Source organism: Bos indicus x Bos taurus, chromosome 10 (assembly GCF_003369695.1).
Source record: "Bos indicus x Bos taurus breed Angus x Brahman F1 hybrid chromosome 10, Bos_hybrid_MaternalHap_v2.0, whole genome shotgun sequence".
NCBI classification, from domain to species: domain Eukaryota; kingdom Metazoa; phylum Chordata; class Mammalia; order Artiodactyla; family Bovidae; genus Bos; species Bos indicus x Bos taurus.
In genome coordinates this window covers 64,648,112-64,668,732 of record NC_040085.1, presented here as the reverse complement: position 1 = coordinate 64,668,732, position 20,621 = coordinate 64,648,112, and the positions used below count along the sequence as shown (strand labels likewise).

The 20,621-nt window shown below is 40.3% G+C and overlaps 1 protein-coding gene across 2 annotated transcripts in view; it reads right to left on the bottom strand.

Moving 5' to 3' along the window:
* KIAA0586 (KIAA0586 ortholog) overlaps positions 1–20,621 on the bottom strand; it is a 165,536-nt gene that overhangs the window by 10,644 nt on the left and 134,271 nt on the right. The gene's annotated exons all lie outside the window — the stretch shown is intronic.

Sequence of the window (20,621 nt, the reverse complement as noted above, 5' to 3'; positions counted from 1 at the left end):
CCACAGTAGCCTTAATGTATGACTTTAATATATTACCAGGGAAAAATGTTCCAGTGATTTACTGGGGTACACATCATTGGTATTATGAGGCAGCATTAATCAAAGCTATGGAGTTGGCTTCTGAAAACCATTAGGTAAATCCCAAGCTCTACACTTAATGTATTCACCTTGGGCCACATTCTGGAAGGAATGAAAAGATTTCACTGCTTTTGCTTTAAATCTGCCTTCCCATTAGTAAAATTAATGTGTTTCTTGAAATTTTTAAGGTGCATTTTAAGATGAACAATTGTTAAAAGTTCTCTTCACCAAGAGTCTCTCTAAAGGAAGAAAGGCCAATCCCCTAGTCATGTGTTCTAAGGAGGGAGACCTGCCCTGGATTTCTAGTTTAGTTGCCAACCACAACAACCAAAATATAAAACCCAGAGTCATTCACTTTTTTAAAAACAGTTTAACACTACTTGTTGGAGGGATAGTTTATAAATACAAAGATCCTAAAAAGCAAAGTCTGATGAAGGAAGATGTGGAATGGGGACCTATGGACACTAGATGAACAGCAGGGTCAAGAGTACAAGCTCTGTTTCTTCTCTGTGAATACTTTCTCCTCATGGACTAAACCCTGCTGAAAACACGCACATGTGCGCGCACACACACACACACACACCACAGTCCATTTACTCTTCTTGAAATGGAGAGTAGCCTGGCAGGGCTGTCAGTGCTGACAAGAAGAAGAAGCGGTTCCCAGGATAAAGAGTAAACCCTGGTGCTTTTCTACATTTTATTTTCTCACTGTACCAAGCAGCCCTGATACAGTGTAAGGCGGCTTACATTTCTCTGTAATTTGAAGTATGTTCTTGAAAAACTGACCAACCAAAATAAAAGGGATATTCATTAGAGTTCCATTACTGCTTCTGGATTTGCTCCAAAGGGCCAGTGTCTCCAGAGTCTGTCCAAGCTGCCACAGGCCTGTGTGTGCAGGAGCCACTCATCTGCACCCCGCCCCCCCCGCAACTTCGGGTCACCCTCACACCCTGAGAGAGACATGCCAAGGTAGGGAGTGAGTGTGGCTTAGCAGAGGGAATTGTTGATGAGAGAGACAGTAGACAAGGTCCTTTCCAGGGAAATCTCTCTGATGGTGAAAGAAAAAGAAAAGAGGCCAAATGATTGTAGGGCTGGGCGGCATTTTAAATTTGAGAGACAAGGAGTTCTTGCTCTCATGAAGCTAAGGGGATGACATGAATCAAATAAAAACACAAATAAAACGTTAATTATCAGACACTCTGCAGCCTTTGTACTAATCACTGTTTCCTTCAAAAGACTCCCTAGACAGCATTGGGAAATGACACTTTTCAAGAGTTTAGCAGTTTTCTTAGTCTCCTTCTTCCTCCTGCAGGAACAACCTTATCTTTATTTAGAATTTATTTCACCAGTTTACATTCTTTAAGAGCAGATGTTCCACCTGACCCCAGAGAGCTGCACTCGCCAGCCGAGTGTCACTATTCTGAACCAATTACCTTGTCGTGTTCTAAAGAGCCCTACTTCAAAAACAGGTTACTAACTAGATATTTTAGAACTTAACACATCATTAAAAAAGAAAAACTACAAGTGAGCTCATCAAGCGTTGGTGGATGTTTGAAGTGAGACTTCATTAAAAGTGGCTGTGTGCCTGCTATCGATAGCTCTACACATAATGTCTCTTCTATAACATAAAAATTGTCCTATTAATTTTTATTTCCAGATTCTTACTCAATGGGAGGATGATCACTATGAAACATGCCTGCATCCTAGACAAAGTAACATTTAACATATAGTCTGTGAACCTTGAAGAAGAGGCTATGTATTCCCCTTCATTTTCATGGACACTAAATTCTTTTTTTATTTATTTTTTATTTTTTTTATTTTATTTTTAAACTTTACATAATTGTATTAGTTTTGCCAAATATCAAAATGAATCCGCCACAGGTATACATGTGTTCCCCATCCTGAACCCTCCTCCCTCCTCCCTCCCCATACCATCCCTCTGGGTCATCCCAGTGCACTAGCCCCAAGCATCCAGTATCGTGCGTCGAACCTGGACTGGCATCTCGTTTCATACATGATATTTTACATGTTTCAATGCCATTCTCCCAAATCTTCCCACCCTCTCCCTCTCCCACAGAGTCTATAAGACTGTTCTATACATCAGTGTCTCTTTTGCTGTCTCGTACACAGGGTTATTGTTACCATCTTTCTAAATTCCATATATATGCGTTAGTATACTGTATTGGTGTTTTTCCTTCTGGCTTACTTCACTCTGTATAATAGGCTCCAGTTTCATCCACCTCATTAGAACTGATTCAAATGTATTCTTTTTAATGGCTGAGTAATACTCCATTGTGTATATGTACCATAGCTTTCTTATCCATTCATCTGCTGATGGATTTCATGGACACTAAATTCTTTAATGACCTTTTCACCTGCTCAAGAAATCATTTATTTGATTCTTTATTCGCCCAAATGCACTTCAGGAGCAGAAAATATCTATGTCAGGGTGAGGCAGAGGGATGTGAAACATCTTCTTTTATAAAGTAATTTCCTAATTCTGCCTGGCATGTTGATTGAGCAGAACTGATTCATGAACTGGTCTACAGAACAGAACTCTACTTCAAGTCCACTGTCTGAGGTTCATTGTTCCTTGATCCCCAGATGACAAATCAAGTGAACGCACAGCTTATCCATTCACTCTTTGATGATAAACAATAGTATGATAACATGCTGCTGCTGCTAAGTCACTTCAGTCGTGTCCGACTCTGTGGGACCCCATAGACGGCAGCCCACCAGGGTCCCCATCCCTGGGATTCTCCAGGCAAGAACACTGGAGTGGGTTGCCATTTCCTTCTCCAATATGATAACATGATTGATTATTATATTACTAATTCTTAGATTATAAGTAAAATCACAATAAAAGCAGGAGCTATCCATTCATCCCTATTAACAAAAAATTCCCTGATCACTGAGGAAGAAAAAAAAAATCACAAAAATCCCAGATGAATATTTTTTAAAGAATGGGGCTTCCCTGGAGGTCAAGTGGGTAAGACTCTGCACTTCCAATGGACTGGGCCTGGGTTTGATCCCTGGTTGGGAAGCTAGATCCCATGCGCCACGACTAAGAGTTTACATGCTGTAACTAAAAGTCCCGCGTGTTGCAACTAACACCCAGGGCAGCCAAATAAACAAATAAATATTTTAAAATTCACAAAAATCAAAATCCCCAGTGCTATTGTGAAAATTCTGAATCGCATCTAACGTCAAACCTCCTCCCCTCCCACAGACCAGGGCCCTGCAGCAGGAAGACTTGCAGTGGGGAAGATTCCTTTTCCAAAGACAGATTTCTCTGTCTGTCTTTCCCAATTTTGCTCTCCCCAACTCAGTATGCTGAAAGGCTCTAGAATGAGGGAGGGTGAGTGGACATCGGCACAAAAGATCTTACTTGACTGACACCAGTATCAGTTGGGGGTGGATCTCCTCTGGCTGTAGAGTTATTTTAAGCTGATGCTTCCTAAACTGGGTGGATAGTTCAGGTTGACCACCTTTCTTGTGCATTTCTGAATTCCTCAGTGATCCCAGTGGGAACATTAGACTATAATGCTCTTCACATGTACATTGCATTTCCCGATGGCTGATTCTTTTTACTTTTCCCCTTAGCCCCAGGGAATTTCATGATTCAACCCTGGTTGGGGTTACATCACCCCTCTAGGTAATCCTTCTAGGAAGATATAAAATGTCTCCAGCAGGGCTCTCTCCCACATTGTCCACTTCTGGTCCAAGAAAAAAACCACTCACACATCCCTGTACTTTCCCATCCCCTTTAGTGATAAGTGCGGCTAGTTCTAATACATCACAGTTGCTCTCTTTCTCTATCCCCTGCTGTATCAGGGTAATAGCCACAGAGTCTCACCATTATGTTCCTGAGACAGCAGTCCAGGGAGTTGCTAAAAACAAGGTCTTTAAGTGGCCTGCTTGAAGCTTCTTGAACTGGGTGCCATCAAACTCAGCATCACTCCCAAACCAAACTTCTCTACCAAGAAGTTCTCTCTAACATCAAGCATCAGCCTGTTTCTTATCTTTGAAGTGGGTATTAGGGTCAAGTTATCACCACTCCCTTTGCAATTCCTCCATAAGGGTCTAGTGCATCACAACAATTGGGGCTTCCCGAGTGGTGCTAGTGGTAAAGAATCCATCTGCCAATACAGGGGAAGCAAGAGATGTGTGTTTAATCCCTGGGTGGGAGGATTCTCTGGAGTAGGAAATGGCAGCCCACTCCAGTATTCTTGCCTGGAAAATTCCAAGGACAGAGGAGCCTGGCAGGTTATAGTCCATGGGGTCACAAAGACTTGGACATGACTGAGCATACACACGCACAGACCTCACAACAGTAAAGGCATACTTACCGCTCATTATCTAGCCTTGGATTGGGAAAAAGAGTTCACTTCATCCGCTTGTTACAGAGGATTCGTTTATTCTACACAGGAAGCAACTTGGCTCTCCTAGATGCTATCAGTGCAGCTACCAAACCAAACCTGAGTCAGAATGCCTGCTCCACTGCCTGCTCTCTGTTGGTTGAAGACTGGGAATCATTTAGACCAAAGCATACCAGATAAAATGCATAATAACCCTCTCAGACTTCAGATAATACTACAAAGTTACAGTAATCAAAACAGCATGGTACTGGTACAAAAACAGACATGGAACAGAATACAGAGCCTATCAAAACCCCCACACATCTAAGGTCAATTAATATTTGACAAAGGCAGCATGAATATACAATGGAGAAAGACAATCTCTTCAGCAGGTGATATTGGGAAAGCTGAACAGCTGCCTACAACAGAAGTCAGAATATAGCTTTCACCATACACAAAAATAAACTCAAAATGGATTAAAGACTTAAATGTAAGACATGACACTATAAAACTCTGAGAAGAGAAAAGGTGAAATATTCTCTGATGTAAATCATACCTATTGACCTTAGGTCAATCTACCAAGGCAATAGAAATGAAAGGAAAAATAAACAAATGGGGTCTAATCAAACTTAAAAGCTTTTGCACAGCAAAAGAAACCATAAACAAAATGAGTAGACAACCCACAGAATGGGAGAAAATATTTACAAATGATGTGACTGACAAGGGCTTCATTTCCAAAATACACAAACAGATCATACAACTTAACAACAAGAACAACAACAACAAAAAACCCAATCAAAAAATGGGCAGAAGGCCTAAACAGACATTTCTCCAAAGAAGACATACACATGGCCAATAGGCACATGAAAAGATGCTCAACATCACTAATTATTAGAGAAATGCAAATCAAAACTGCAATGAGGTACCACTTCATACCAGTCAGAATGGTTATCATTAAAAGTCTACAAACAATAAATGCTGGAGAGAGTGTGGAGAAAAGGGAAGCTTCTGCACTGTTAGTGGGAATGCAAAGTGATGCAGTCACTAAGGAAAACGGTATGAGAGTTCCTCAAAAAACTACAAAAAGCATTACCATATGATCCAGCAATCTTATTCCTGGGCATATATCCAGACAAAACTACAATTCCAAAAGATACATGCACCACTATGCTCATAGCAGCACCATTTACTACAGCCAAGACATGGGGACAACCTAAATGTTCCATCGACAGATGACTGGATAAAGAGGATGTGACATATATATATGTATATATATGAATACAACTCAACCAGAAAAATAATGCCATTTGCAGCAACATGGATAGACCAAGAGAGTATCACACTGCAGTCAGAAAGAGGAAGACAAATACCATATGATTTCATATATATGTGGAATCGAAAATAGGACACAAGCGAACTTATCTATGAAGAAGAAACAGACTCACAGACAGAGAGGACAGACTTGCAGTTGCCAGAGGGGAGGGGGCAGGAGAGGGACAGGTTGGGAGTTTGGGATTAGCAGAAGCACAGTATTAGATACAGAATGGATAAGCAACAGGTGCTGCCGTATAACAGAGAACTATGGTCAGCATCCCGCAATAAACCCAAATGGAAAGCAACACGAACAAGAATACATATGTATGATTGAATCATTTTGCTGTATACCAGAAACTAATACATTATAAAGCAAATATACTTCAATAAAATCATAGCACAACTCATATTCTTTGGGAACAAGATTCATGTTGTTGGCCTTTCTGAAGCAGACTCTTAAAGATACCCCTGGATTGCCTTGAGAGGCTTACAAACCAAACATTCACACCAGCAGACCCCTATCCACAGTGCTTTCCCCTAAAGAAAAACACGTAAAAAGGATCCCCTTGCTGCTCCTCTCTTAGACTTTCTCCAGTCAGTTTAATGACTTTTATTTTGGTAGAACTGCTCTGTATCAATTAAATATGCCGCCAATATTCTGAGCCAATCTTGGCCACTGAGTACCAATCATTAGAATTTAACTTTTATGTAAAGAAGAACTCTGTGGCCAGGTGAGCTTTAATTGCACCTCTTTTGTTAGTTCAGAGCTTCATGTTATGCCAAGAAAGCATTAGCCTCATACCTTGTTTATACCAGAGAAGAATGAATGGGGGAAAATTGTTCCTTTCTCCCTATTTCTAAATCACCCTTTTCTTAATAGGTTAAAGCTAACTTCTTATAAAACCCTAACAATGAAACATCATGTCTGAAAGAAAGTCTCAGGTTCTTGGCATTGAGCATTGCCAGCCCTTCACGGTTAGATTTTACTCTTAGCTAGCTGCTCTTTTCCTTTCAGCAGGAATGCTTTCTGGTTTTTATGACCAAGTGGGATGAGAGAAGCAAAACAGCAAGAGGTATTCATGTAGTCATGTTACATTAAATTTCTCTAACATACAGTTCCATTAGAGTTTCCTTTCTTACTTACAGAATACCATTGTGTATACATTAGGATTTCAGTCCTCCAAAGGAGGCCTGTTTGCAAGAAGTAGGAGATTAAAGAACTGATGTCGCTACAGAAAGAGAAATAACATGTCAATTGTGTTTATTTGTTGGGCTACATGATTTATGCTTTCTCATGTGAAGATGGAGTAGAGAAAAGAGGACACGTGACATTGTTTAGATAATCCCCAAAGAAAGTTGGAGTTCCTCCTTCAGGAAAAGGGTTGCCTTTCATTTAAAATATAAATGGTACTGACAGCTTATGGGTAAGAGAAAGATTTCTTATGTTCTAAGAAATGAATTCAAGATGTACTTAATTTAGTCTACATAGAAGGAGAATATTTAGCATTCTAAGGGAGAAAGGGGAAAGGGGGGAAAGACTAAAGAAGAATCCCATAAAAACAAGGAATTTAGCCACCCCCTCATGAAGCTTTATGTCCATATAGAAGTGAAAAGGATCAATGCAATCTGAGTTTAAAATATACATTTAAAATTCTTTGTCAAAACATTTTAATTCTTCTCCATTTCTCTTCCTTCTAATTAATTCTCTAGTCCACGTAGATGATTAAATCTAATAAAACAATGCTATGCTATGCTATGCTAAGTCACTTCAGTCATGTCCAACTCTGTGCGACCCCATAGACGGCAGCCCACCAGGCTTCCCCGTCCCTGGGATTCTCCAGGCGAGAACACTGGAGTGGGTTGCCATTTCCTTCTCCAATGCATGAAAGTGAAAAGAGAAAGTGAAGTCGCTCAGTCGTGTCCGACTCTTAGCGACCCCATGGACTGTAGCCTACCAGGCTCCTTGGTCCATGGGATTTTCCTGGCAAGAGTACTAGCGTGGGGTGCCATGGCCTTCTCCGAATAAAACAATAATGTTGGGCAAAAACTTTGAAAAAAATCTAACATGAAAAAGAAAATGTTATATAAAATAGATAAACAATAAGGACTAACTGTAATAACTTACAATGGAAAAGAATCGTAAAAAGGATATATATATATATAGCTCAGTCACTTTGGTGTACACCTGAAACACTGTAAGTCAACTATACTTCAGTTTAAAAAAGAAGAAAATATATAGGATTTTCCTGGCAGCCCAGTGGTTAAGATTCCATGCTCTTAAAGCAAGGGACATGGGTTTGATCCCTGTTTTGGGAAGATCCCACATGCTACATGACCAAAAAGTGAAAGAAAAAAAAAAGTTGATAAAGTTTCTAAATACTCTTTTATCCAGCTGCTCTTCTACTGCAAAAATAGGTGGCAAAAAATTACAATTCAAGTTCTGCTTGTATAATTTCACAAGGCCCCAAATTGGTACGTATGATTATCATTAATAAAATATAAAAAAAAAAAACTTTTATATATTAAACTATATATGACCTTATGCTAGGTGTTATATTCATTTTTCTTTAAAATCAGCATCACTGCTTCACAGGAAGTTACATTCCAAAAGAGAAAATCCAGATGTGAATGCATACCAAGAAAAAAAGAGAAGCAGCTAAAAATAAAAGTAGTTTATTGACTGTCCTTCAGAAGAGAAAAGTCACAACACACATACACACACTTTCTCATCACTGATTAGTGCTACTGCAGTAAACTTGCAGTAAAAGTGAAGATATAACAATGTATATCCTAGAAATCTATTAGGGACAATTCACACCACGTTTAGCACTCAGAGGATGGGGAGCACATCCTTTCATCAAGTAAGCCCTTCTGCAGACAGTTTTCCTGTCTAAACCAAATCTTCCCATGCAGTTACAGAATAAGGCTATCAGTTCATTGTGAATTGTCCCTCTTTTTATTGGGAAGCTTGAAGTCCCTGAAACCTGATATAAGTTCATCTTACAACCAAGAGCTTTGTTCACAATTAATGGCAAAGGGTCTTAGGTTGATGCCAAGAGCCAGATTATTACCTCTCAAAAAATTATCCTCCCAAAGGAGAAAGATTCTTATGAAAAGGGGAGGACTTCAAAACTGCTTTAGAACTGTACCTCTGGGTGTTATTTTTCAAGCATCATAAAGCATTTGTATGCAGCTGTTTTTTGATCCAAGTAAAACACTTCTAAAGATCAGTGAGGTTTGTTTCCTGAGTTAAAGGATATCTTTAAGTGACAGGCTCAGGACAATAAAAGGCCTTTTTCAGGAGCATATAAACTGGAACAAGGACAAACAAATTTCAAGACTGTTGAGAGATTGAGAAACCTAACAGGACCCCTCACATTTAACACATTCTCAACGGACCTCAGACTTCCTGGCTGTTCCTGAACTATTTCCCATGAAGCAAGGCATCATAGATCACTGTCAAAACACACGCTAGCTGATACTTTCCACAGCACTCAGACAAGCCCTCAACAACTCAGCATAGTGGAGACGGGCTGTGGAAGAGAAGGCAGTTTTCACTTGTGGGAATGATCTCACCACTGCCAGTCGTGCATGTGCATTCATCCACTGTTCCATTCAAGAAACATCTGAGGCCTGCCTCTTCACTGGGCCCAACTAACCATCAGAACCCACTGGGCCCTTCCACCAGCTGTTGATTTGTAGGTGGGTGTTGGAGAAGGAAACGGCAACCCACTCCAGTATTCATACCTGGAAAATCCCATGGACTGAGGAGCCTGGTGGGCTACAATCCATGGGATCGCAAAGAGTCGGACACGACTGAGCGACTTCTGTGTGTGTGTGTATGGAGTGGTACCTATGTGTCTTGGTTTTTAAACTGTCCAGAGCCAGATTTGGAATCACTCCAGTGTTTTCAGGATATCACTGATGAGAGGAGACTTACATGCAGAGGGAGACCATCTTTCTTCTCCAGATTCTTGAGCCACCCCTTCACAGCAATAGCCTATTTTGTTCCTTCCTTCTTACTGAGGTCATTCTAGGTGAGGGCCAATGGTGGAAAGATTGATAGTACAAAGGGGAGAGAGAAGGAAGGAAAGATTTTAAAAAATGAAGGTCTGTCTACCTCTCTCTCACCATTTTACTGCTGCTCCTATTCCAGCTTCTAGTAATGAAAAGGTATTTATAACAGACTAACCCTCCTAACAGTAACAATTACAAACTCTGGACAAAAGTCTGGACAAAAACTCTGCCTTCATTTGAAGGCAATGGGGAGGAACCAAAAGCAGGCAGGGACAAGAAATATTACTACCTTGAAAAAAGGAAAACACACTTGTTGAGATCCACATTTATCCGAGGTATTTTCCAATGCCTATGGGCATGAAGGATGCACTCAAGTAAAGGGGCAGTTTTGCTGGTCTTCGGCAGTCAGGATCAGCGTTCAGGGCTCTCAGAAAGGTGGACTTATTGTACATGGGAAGTCCATAAAGAAGAGAGCCACAGATGGGGAGGGGGGCAATATATTCATAAAAACTCTCAAATCCTTAGCTGACTCCTGCACTACACAGGAACTAGTGGAAAGCAACAACAGCTGGAAGTTGAAAGAGCTGAGTTGAGATGTCAACAGTTGCCTGATACTGGAAAGACAGAGTCCCTCCAATTGAGAGGAGCCCAGTAAACAATTTGAACATTCCACTGAAATCCTAGAAGGGCCATAGCTTAGGAATAAGAACCATATTCAAAGGCTAAGAACTATGCTTATTAATGCTGACCCTACAAAGATTCAAATCTATTCTTATAAACTCCTGCCTCAATTACCCAAGACTACTCAAACCTGAATGATCTCATATTCAATGCCATTTTTTTATTAGTAGAATGGGCTAATTCTACTTGCACCAGTCCTTGCAAGGTTCACATTGCTAATTAATAAAACTAATGGAAAAGGCTATTGATTTAAGACCTCAGAAGAAACAATAAAAAGAATTATGATTCTTAAATTCATCATCAGTTCAGTTCAGTCGCTCAGTCGTGTCTGACTCTTTGTTACCCCATGACTCACAGCACTCCAGGCCTCCCTGTCCATCACCAACTCCTGGAGTTTACCCAAACTCATGTTCATTGAGTCGATGATGCCATCCAGCCATCTCATCCTCCATCGTCCCCTTCTCCTCCTGCCCCCAATCGCTTCCAGCATCAGGGTCTTTCCCAACAAGTCAATTCTTCGCATGAGGTGGCCAAAGTACTGGAGTTTCAGCTTCAGTATCCGTCCTTACAAAGAAAACCCAGGACTTATCTCCTCCAGGATGGATCTCCTTGCAGTCCAAGGGACTCTCAAGAATCTTCTCCAACACCACCATTCAAAAGCATCAATTCTTCGGCACTCAGCTTTCTTCACAGTCCAACTCTCACATCCATAACATGACCACTGGGAAAACCATAGCCTTGACTAGATGGACCTTTGTTGGCAAAGTAATGTCTCTGCTTTTCAATATGCTATCTAGGTTGGTCATAACTTTCCTTCCAAGGAGTAATTGTCTTTTAATTTCATGGCAGCAATCACCATCTGCAGTGATTTTGGAGCCCCTCAAAAATAGTCTGACACTGTTTCCACTGTTTCCCCATCTATTTCCCATGAAGTGATGGGACCAGATGCCATGATCTTAGTTTTCTGAATGTTGAGCTTTAAGCCAACTTTTTCACTCTCCTCTTTCACTTTCATCGAGAGGCTTTTTTAGTTCCTCTTCACTTTCTGCCATAAGGGTGGTGTCATCTGCGTATCTGAGGTTGCTGACATTTCTCCCGGCAATCTTGATTCCAGCTTGTGCTTCTTCCAGCCCAGCTTTTCTCATGATGTACTCTGCATATAAGTTAAATAAGAAAGTCTTCCTCAGCGATCAATGCAAAGAAATAGAGGAAACAACAGAACGGGAAAGACTAGAGATCTCTTCAAGAAAATTAGAGATACCAAGGGAACATTTCATGCAACGATGGGCTCGATAAAGGACAGAAATGGTATGGACCTAACAGAAGCAGAAGATATTAAGAAGAGGTGGCAAGAATACACAGAAGAACTATACAAAAAACATCTTCACAACCCAGATAATCATGATGGTATGATCATTCACCTAGAGCCAGACATCCTGGAATGTGAAGTCAAGTGGGCCTTAGAAAGCATCACTATGAACAAAGCTAGTGGAGGTGATGGAATTCCAGTTGAGCTATTTCAAATCCTGAAAGACGATGCTGTGAAAGTGCTGCACTCAATATGCCAGCAAATTTGGAAAACTCAGCAGTGGCCACAGGACGGGAAAAGGTCAGTTTTCATTCCAATCCCAAAGAAAGGCAATGCCAAAGAATGCTTGAACTACCACACAATTGCACTCATCTCACACGCTAGTAAAGTAATGCTCAAAATTCTCTAAGCCAGGCTTCAGCAATACGTGAACCATGAACTTCCAGATGTTCAAGCTGGTTTTAGAAAAGGCAGAGGAACCAGAAATCAAATTGCCAACATCTGCTGGATCATGGAAAAAGCAAGAGAGTTCCAGAAAAACATCTATTTCTGCTTTATTGACTATGCCAAAGCCTTTGACTATTGTGTGGATCACAATAAACTGTGGAAAATTCTGAAAGAGATGGGAATACCAGAACACCTGACCTGTCTCTTGAGAAACCTGTATGCAGGTCAGGAAGCAACAGTTAGAACTGGACATGGAACAACAGACTGGTTCCAAATAGGAAAAGAGTATGTCAAGGCTGTATATTGTCACCCTGCTTATTTAACTTATATGCAGAGTATATCATGAGAAATGCTGGGCTGGAAGAAGCACAAGCTGGAATCAAGATTGCTGGGAAAAATATCAATAACCTCAGATATGCAGACAACACTAGCCTTATGGCAGAAAGTGAAGAGGAACTAAAAAGCCTCTTGATGAAAGTGAAGGAGAAGAGTGAAAAAATTGGCTTAAAGCTCAAAATTCAGGAAATGAAGATCATAGCATCTGGTCCCAGCACTTCATGGGAAATAAATGGGGAATCAGTGCAAACAGTGTCAGACTTTATTTTGGGGGGCTCCAAAATCACTGCAGATGGTGATTGCTGCCATGAAATTAAAAGATGCTTACTCCTTGGAAGGAAAGTTATGACCAACCTAGATAGCATATTGAAAAGCAGAGACATTACTTTGCCAACAAAGGTCCATCTAGTCAAGGCTATGGTTTTTCCCGTGGTCATGTTATGGATGTGAGAGTTGGACCATGAAGAAAGCTGAGTGCTGAAGAATTGATGCTTTTGAACTGTGGTGTTGGAGAAGACTGTTTGAGAGTCCCTTGGACTGCAAGGAGATCCAACCAGTCAATCCTAGCAGAGATCACTCCTGGGTGTTCATTGGAAGGACTGATGCTAAAGCTGAAACTCCAGTACTTTGGCCACATCATGTGTAGAGTTGACTCATTGGAAAAGACTCTGATGCCAGGAGGAATTGGGGGCAGGAGGAGAAGGGGACGACAGAGGATGAGTGGCTGGATGGCATCACCGACTCAATGGACGTGAGTTTGAGTGAACTCCAGGAGTTGGTGATGGACATGGAGGCCTGGCGTGCTGCAATTCATGGGGTCGCAGAGAGTGGGACACAACTGAGTGAGTGAACTGAACTGAAAAGCTATTCAATATTGAAAAATACCTGTCAGTTAAGATAGACATTCATAGACCATACATGTTCCCAGAAACCAATGAATGCCCTTTCTAACTCACATTCTAAACAAAAAGCTTTTATTGCCACAACCATGAGTTCCACCAAATTGACAAGCCTCCCCAACCAAATTTGGAAGGATACTGGCTCAATTTTAGACTCACTATTGATTGATTCATAACAATCAACCCAAACTTCAGAAAAACAATAGTGTCAATTACAGGGATACTCTCTCCATGAAGATGGGTTCTGAGAATCTCCTGACAGCTGCTCAGGAGTACCACAATCCATCCAGTGAATGCTAATTAAATTTCCCGTAATTTTTTGCATCAGGAACAAATCAAGTTGCACAGTAGATACATAATGGAAACTTTTTCAAAATTTGACTAGGAGGTGGTAAAATTATGTCTTACCTGTGCTAACATAACCCAGGTAAACATGAGAGGGGTGAGCCAAAATACAGAAATCCCTTCTCAAGGCCATTTGCATATGTGTGTGTGTGTGTGTGTGTATGTGTTAGTCACTCAGCTGTGTCTGACTCTTTGCGACCCATGGACTGTAGCCTGCCAGGCTCCTCTGTCCATGGAATTCTCCAGGCAAGAATGCTATTTCTTACTCCAGAGGATCTTCCCGACCCAGGGATCAAACCTGGGTCTCCTGCATTGCAGGCAGATTCTTTACTGAGTCACCAGGAAATACAACTACCCAGATCTCTAGGCTATTAAATATATAGTATCAGTAGCCTGTAAGTTTTCAGGATGGAAAAAACCCATTCCTTGATGAGAAGCTGCAGATGTTACAGTTGCTAGACTTTGTATTCTGAGCACAGGGAATTCCTACTCTCCTACCCAGTGATCTTGGAACTCTGTTACTGAACATTGCCAAATCCACATGCCCAATGCACAGTAAGGCCACACAATACTAAGACATTAGAGTCTGGAACAGAGAAAGGTTTATTAGAAAGTCATGCAAGGAGATGGGAGGCTCATTCCCTATGGACCCCAAAGTTACTGAAAGCTTTCATCAAACCCCTTTTAAAAGCAAAAGGTAAGGGAGGGACGTGGTTAGTTGTTGCGAACATCCTGGTGTCAGATCCTTTGTTTTTGAAGTTGGGTCATGGTCAGGTAACGATGTTCCTGTAAATCTCTACCAAAGGAATGTTATTCTCTGTCATGGCAAGAAAGGGCAAGGTCCCAAGGTACAACTTTCACCCTCCAAGGTCCCAGTCCTCGCTAAGAGGAGGCAAAGCTCAGTTGGCAGCTCCTTTAGGGCCAGGTCTCCAGATTCTGTCCACCTGTCATCTCTGAGGGAGCCAGACGCCCAGGACCCAACTGGCACTCAGGCTCCTCAGGCTGCCCATGTGGTGGAGATTGGTCCACAGGCTGCCATCCCAAACTGCCACTGCTATCAGGTCTCAGAGACCAGGATGGGGGAGAGGCTCACTGGTGCCTCAAGGCCTGGGCCAAGTCTAGCGGGTGGCTTCTAAAGCCCTGCAGGACACAGCCCCCAGTCTGCTCTCTGAGGCTCCCAGCTCACCTACTGTCCCAGTGCGGGGTGAACTGGAGGGCCTTCAGGAAAAGGCTGGGATCCACTCTTACCTCACTCTCCACCTCCCGACTACAATTCCACCATTGTCTGACCATCTAACTCTTGCTGTTTGATAGTTAGTTGCTTCTGGGCGGTCCAACTGCTGTGCTGTCCAATGGCTGAGCAGGACCACTAAGGGTTAAATTGGTTGCCAGTGGGTGGGCCCACCGAGGCACCGACCAATGGTTGAGCAGAACCCATTGCCTGGTAACAGAACTCTGCAGGATTCCTCTCCTTACATAAAAACTGTACTCTCTATGCAGGAAAGGTAGAAAGAATAAATGAGACACTGGAACTAAACTGTCCTAATCAGGGGTTAGCAAACCAAAGCCCATGGGACAAATCTGGCCTACAGACTGCTTTCAGATGGTCCACAAGCTTAAAAAAAGTTTCCTACATATTTAAAACATCTGCTTTAAACAAAAAAAAAAAAAAAAGGAGAAAGAAGAGAATATGAAATATATGACAGAGATCATATTTGGCCTATATAAAGTTTTACTATCTGGCCCTTTACTGAAAAAACTTGCTGACTCTAGTTTTAAATAAGTGGCAATTCTTAATCTGCTTTAGTATCATGTATCATCACTACTGTTAATGGCCACATGATCCCTTCCTCAGAGCTCATCCAGATTTTTCCCTTAGGACATCATTACAGGATGTCCCATGCGATTGGTAATAATGCCTCTAATCACTCTATTTCGTTGCATGCAGATCTAGCTGAGAACTGTGAGAAGTCAATCTAGTATACTGTCTTATCCTCAACATGCACAAGCCACCTTTCTAAAGGAGACATCATCCCTACCTTTTATGCCTCCTAGCTCAGTGACCAGGTTCACTGGAAAAGATATCAGTGTGTATTAAATTGCAAAAATGGCCACAAATTCTTCCGATCCCATTTGCCTGCTCCTCAGCATATGCCTGTACTTCTTTCCATGAGGAGATGGGAGTCTACTCCTCTATTCTTTGAGTCTGGCCTTGGACATGACTTGCTTTGGCCAACAAAAGCATTGTTAACAACATGACACAAGCAGAGGCTTGAAATCTGCTTGCACATTGGAGCTTACCCTCTCTTGTTACTCTTAGGAACTCTCAACCAATCTCATGTGAATGAGCTTGGGCTAGCCTGCTAGATGTTCTCTTCCCTGGTAGCTCAGCTGGTAAATAACCCACCTGCAATGCAGGAGACCCCGGTCTGATTCCTGGGTCGCGAAGATACACTAGAGGATGGGCCCCGTGACCTCCACTGTCCTGCAACTGCCAGACATGTGAATGAGACCATCAACTATCAATGGACTATAAATGCATGTGTTGTAAGGCCAGACAACACCATGAGGAAAAGAACAAAGCAAAGCTATCCCAGCCAATCCCAGCCAAACAGCTCATCCACAGAATCATGAATAAATAAATGGTTGTGTTAAGCCACCTGGTTTGGGAAGCATTTTGTTTTGTAGAAAATGTTAAGTGATACAGATGCAAAAGTGTTTGAAATTATGAAAAGGAGCCATTTCAGGTCCTCTTGACAGCAGCTAAAACAGTCCACCCAGGGTGCAATATGTCATAATGAAAATAAACTTCAAACTCAGACCAATGCACATTCACTCCCATGACTGACTGCAAGTTGATGCTAACCAAAGAAGCCTCCAGAAGCAGATGGCCTTGAGGCACAAACAGGTTACTGGAGACCTTCTGATCAAGCAGACAACTTGAGAAGTGTAAACTCCACTCAAAACAATGAAACAAAACTAGAATTTTGTTATAGCAAATCAAACCGACTGCCCTCCTCATAAGACGGTTAATGTGTCACTATGGACTATTGCTTTCCTTCTCTGTTTTCTATGACTCTACTTTTGTTCATTTCCCCTTCCCTTTTCTGAAGCAAAATATTACTCACCTTGTTTTTTCCTTCTTAGTGCTATTTTTATAATTGAACTATAGTTGATTTACAGTGTCAATTTCTGCTATACAGCAAAGTGATTTGATTATACATGTATATATACACATTCTTTTTCATATGCTTTTCCATTGTGGCTTATCATAGGATATTGAATACAGTTCCCTGTCCTCACTGTATTGTAAAGAATGAGTCAGACCATGGCCTCTTCTACCAACCTAACGTTTTGCTGGATCTGTTACCATTTACAACTCCAGGGGTCACTAGAACCATGGGAATACCTCTCCTTAACCCTAGCAAACAGCCTGTCGAGAACAGGGTCTGAACATCTCTATACTTCAGAACATACAGACAATTATCTCCCAACCCAGACATTCAGGCTGGTTATTATAATTATACAGAATTATAAACAGCCAATGTTTTATCCAGAGAGAAAAATCACCCCCAATCACCTTTTAAAATACTCCTGTCTATGGTACTTTTGTAACCATGCAAGTATTAAGAAATACAATCAAGGGAAATAAAAATACTTACAAGGCTTACCAAGAAATCCCATTAAACTATCCCAATGGTAGAAATACTTCCTCACTTGATACTTATTTCTAAGGTAACACCTTGTGAAAAATAGAAAAGAAAAATATATCTTTGTTCAGGAAAAGTAGGCTATAAAGAGTTGATTGATATAGTTATCATTGTATGTCATGATGATTCAGTGAAAAAGACATACACTTTCAACTCTTTACACATAAATCATATCAGTTGTGCAGCACCAGGCCTGTTCTTTATCTGTGACCTCTATGCATACCAAGAGCTATTTCTGGGATTTCTTACCAGCTCCTTTCAAGATTTTAAATCCTGTTCAGTCTCACCATCTGGGTCTCTTCAGAGGTCTCATAGAAGTGACCTCCCAGGAGAAGTTGGAGGAGTCTATTGATTTGCTTGAGGGTTTTTACCTAGGTTAGGGCTCTCTGAATTTAAGAGACGGATCAGTAATACATCCCTTACTAGGCCTGAAATTGTTCAATAAGACCACTCACACTAAAAAAATAAAAATAAAAACAAACAAACAAAAAAAACAGAAAAAGAAATTTGCTTGCTTTCTTAGTAATTAATGAACCATCAACATAGCTTTACAATATTTATTGGTCTCACCAGGGGACATCTGCACTCTAGCTAATATTTCCTATTGTTTCTAGGTAAACACTTCAGTACAAGAAGAAATAATATCTTTAGAAAGTACAGACAAGGGCTGATTACTCTCAAAGGCTTGACAGTCTTAAGACCTGGAATCTGTTTTCCTGACATGGGCTAGGTCAAGTAAAAAAACTGACTTCCTGAAATTTTCTGAACTATAACAATGAGCTTTCTAATTATAAAATTCCTTTTTCTCCAGTGCATTCTTAAGAGAGTTTTAAAAACTACTGAACAACTGATGGTAGGTGAACAAATGGTGATTCTACACAAGGAAGAGACAGAACTCTTTGATCAACCTTTATTTTCCAGGAGAGGCAGATGACCAAAGGGAGAGAATAATGAGTCCTGAGATGGTGGCCTAGCCTGGGCCATAAGTAACCACACCACACTGTATGCCCAAAAGCCTTATAGTTAATTTCTGTTAAACAGATACATAGATGATGTACAGTAGAAAAGAATTTTTTAGTGAGTTTCTTCTTAGCAACACCACAGAAATACCAAGAATTTTATTCTTTATTACTGATCAAGTTACTCATCTATATGGAAATGATACCCTCAGGCCATTTTTAAAAGCTGTCTCAAACAATGTTTCAACTACAGAATTACTCTTGGATTAAGGGCAGTAACCCACCACCAACTAAGAAGTGCCATTTTATTTATTTTTCAGAAAAATTTTGTTTTTAATAGAAAAATTATAAAACTGATTTAAATATATGTTTAATATTTTAAAATAAAAATTAAGAGACCAGAAATATGCAAGTGATCAGAAATATACTGATGTAATCATCTTTTGAAAATAAAAACATTTATTCAACATTCTATTAAAATGCACAAAAAGCAAACGTATTTTAGGATTTAAATCAAAGAAACATTTTAAATACCTGTTACCCTGGCATGTAAGCCCAACAACAGTCTTGATCTTGATAAAGTCTACTTATTAACAACATGTCTTATAAGTGGTTCATTCCAGAAGTTGGAAATTATAAAATCAAATATAAGATAAAAAATTTATCATATATGAAACGAGTCGCTAGTCCAGGTTCGATGCAGGACACTGGATGTTTGGGGCTGGTGCACTGGGACGACCCAGAGGGATGGTACAGGGAGGGAGGAGGGAGGAGGGTTCAGGATGGGGAACACGTGTATACCTGTGGCGGATTCATGTTGATATATGGCAAAACCAATACAATACTGTAAAGTTAAAAAAAAAAAATTAAAGCCCATAGCATCAAAGTAATTTACTTTTACATACATAATTTTATTCTAAAAAATTGAAGGTGGTTGGCAGAAGAATATATAGAAGCAAACTCGGCCAGAGATAATCCTATAAACAAACAAAATACTGATGAAAAGATACCAAACTTTTTAAAGGAAAGCTCAAGGGAATTCCCTGGCAGTCCAGTGATTAGGACTCCACACTTCCACCACAAGGGGCACAATTTCCACTCTTGGTAGGGGAGCTGAGATCCTGCAAGCCACGTGATACAGAAACATACAAAGACACACCAAAAAAAAAAAAAAAGTAAAGCTCAAGTACATATGGAGTGGAATAAATCAAAGATTATACTTCTATTCTGAAACCAAAAAAGGCTAGATTTCTATGGTTAGGATGAAAAAGCTACCAACACTTTTAAATAAAAAATGCTTTTGTTAAAAAGCAGTTCTAAGAGAGGAGTTTATAGTGACATATGCTTACCTTAGGAAACAAAGAATCTCAAACAACCTAACCTTACACCAAAGGAACTAGAGAAAAAACAACAAACAAAACACAAAATTAGTAGAAAGAAAGAAGTCATAAAGATGAGAACAGAAATAAACGATATATAGACTAGAAAACCAATAGACGATCAATGAAACAAAAAGTTGGTTCTTTGAAAAGATAAAATTGATAAATCTTTGGATAGACCCATCAGGAAAAAGAAAGGAAGGGGTCCAAATCAATAAAATCAGAAAGGAAAAAGAAATTATAACCAACATCACAGAAATACAAAGGACCATAAGAGATTACTATAAGCAACTATACCCCAATAAAATGGACAACCTAGAAGAAAGGGACAAATTCTTAGAAAGGTACAATCTCCTAAAATTGAACCAGGAAGAAATAGAAAATATGAACAGGCCAATTACCAGTACTGAAATTGAGTCAGTAATCCCAACAAACAGAAGTCCAGGACCAAAAGCCTGCTCCATTTTTTCCTGTTACAACTGTATTTAGAACCCACAGTAAATACACTCATCCTTGATTCCAATCACTCAGCCTCTCTATCGCCTAGCCACTCCATTTCCCTTCTTGGAGATCAAGTTAGCTGTTTCTTGTCTAGCCTTCCAAAGATATTTAATGCATACATAAGCATTATGTAGGTGTGTGTGTGTGTACATCCATATATTTGGGTTGATCCCCATCTCATTTTAAACAATGGTAGCATAACTCACATATTATTTTTCACGTGGCTTTTCGCACTTTATGTGGTATATATAATATACACAATGCAATATTACTCTGCCATAAAAAAGA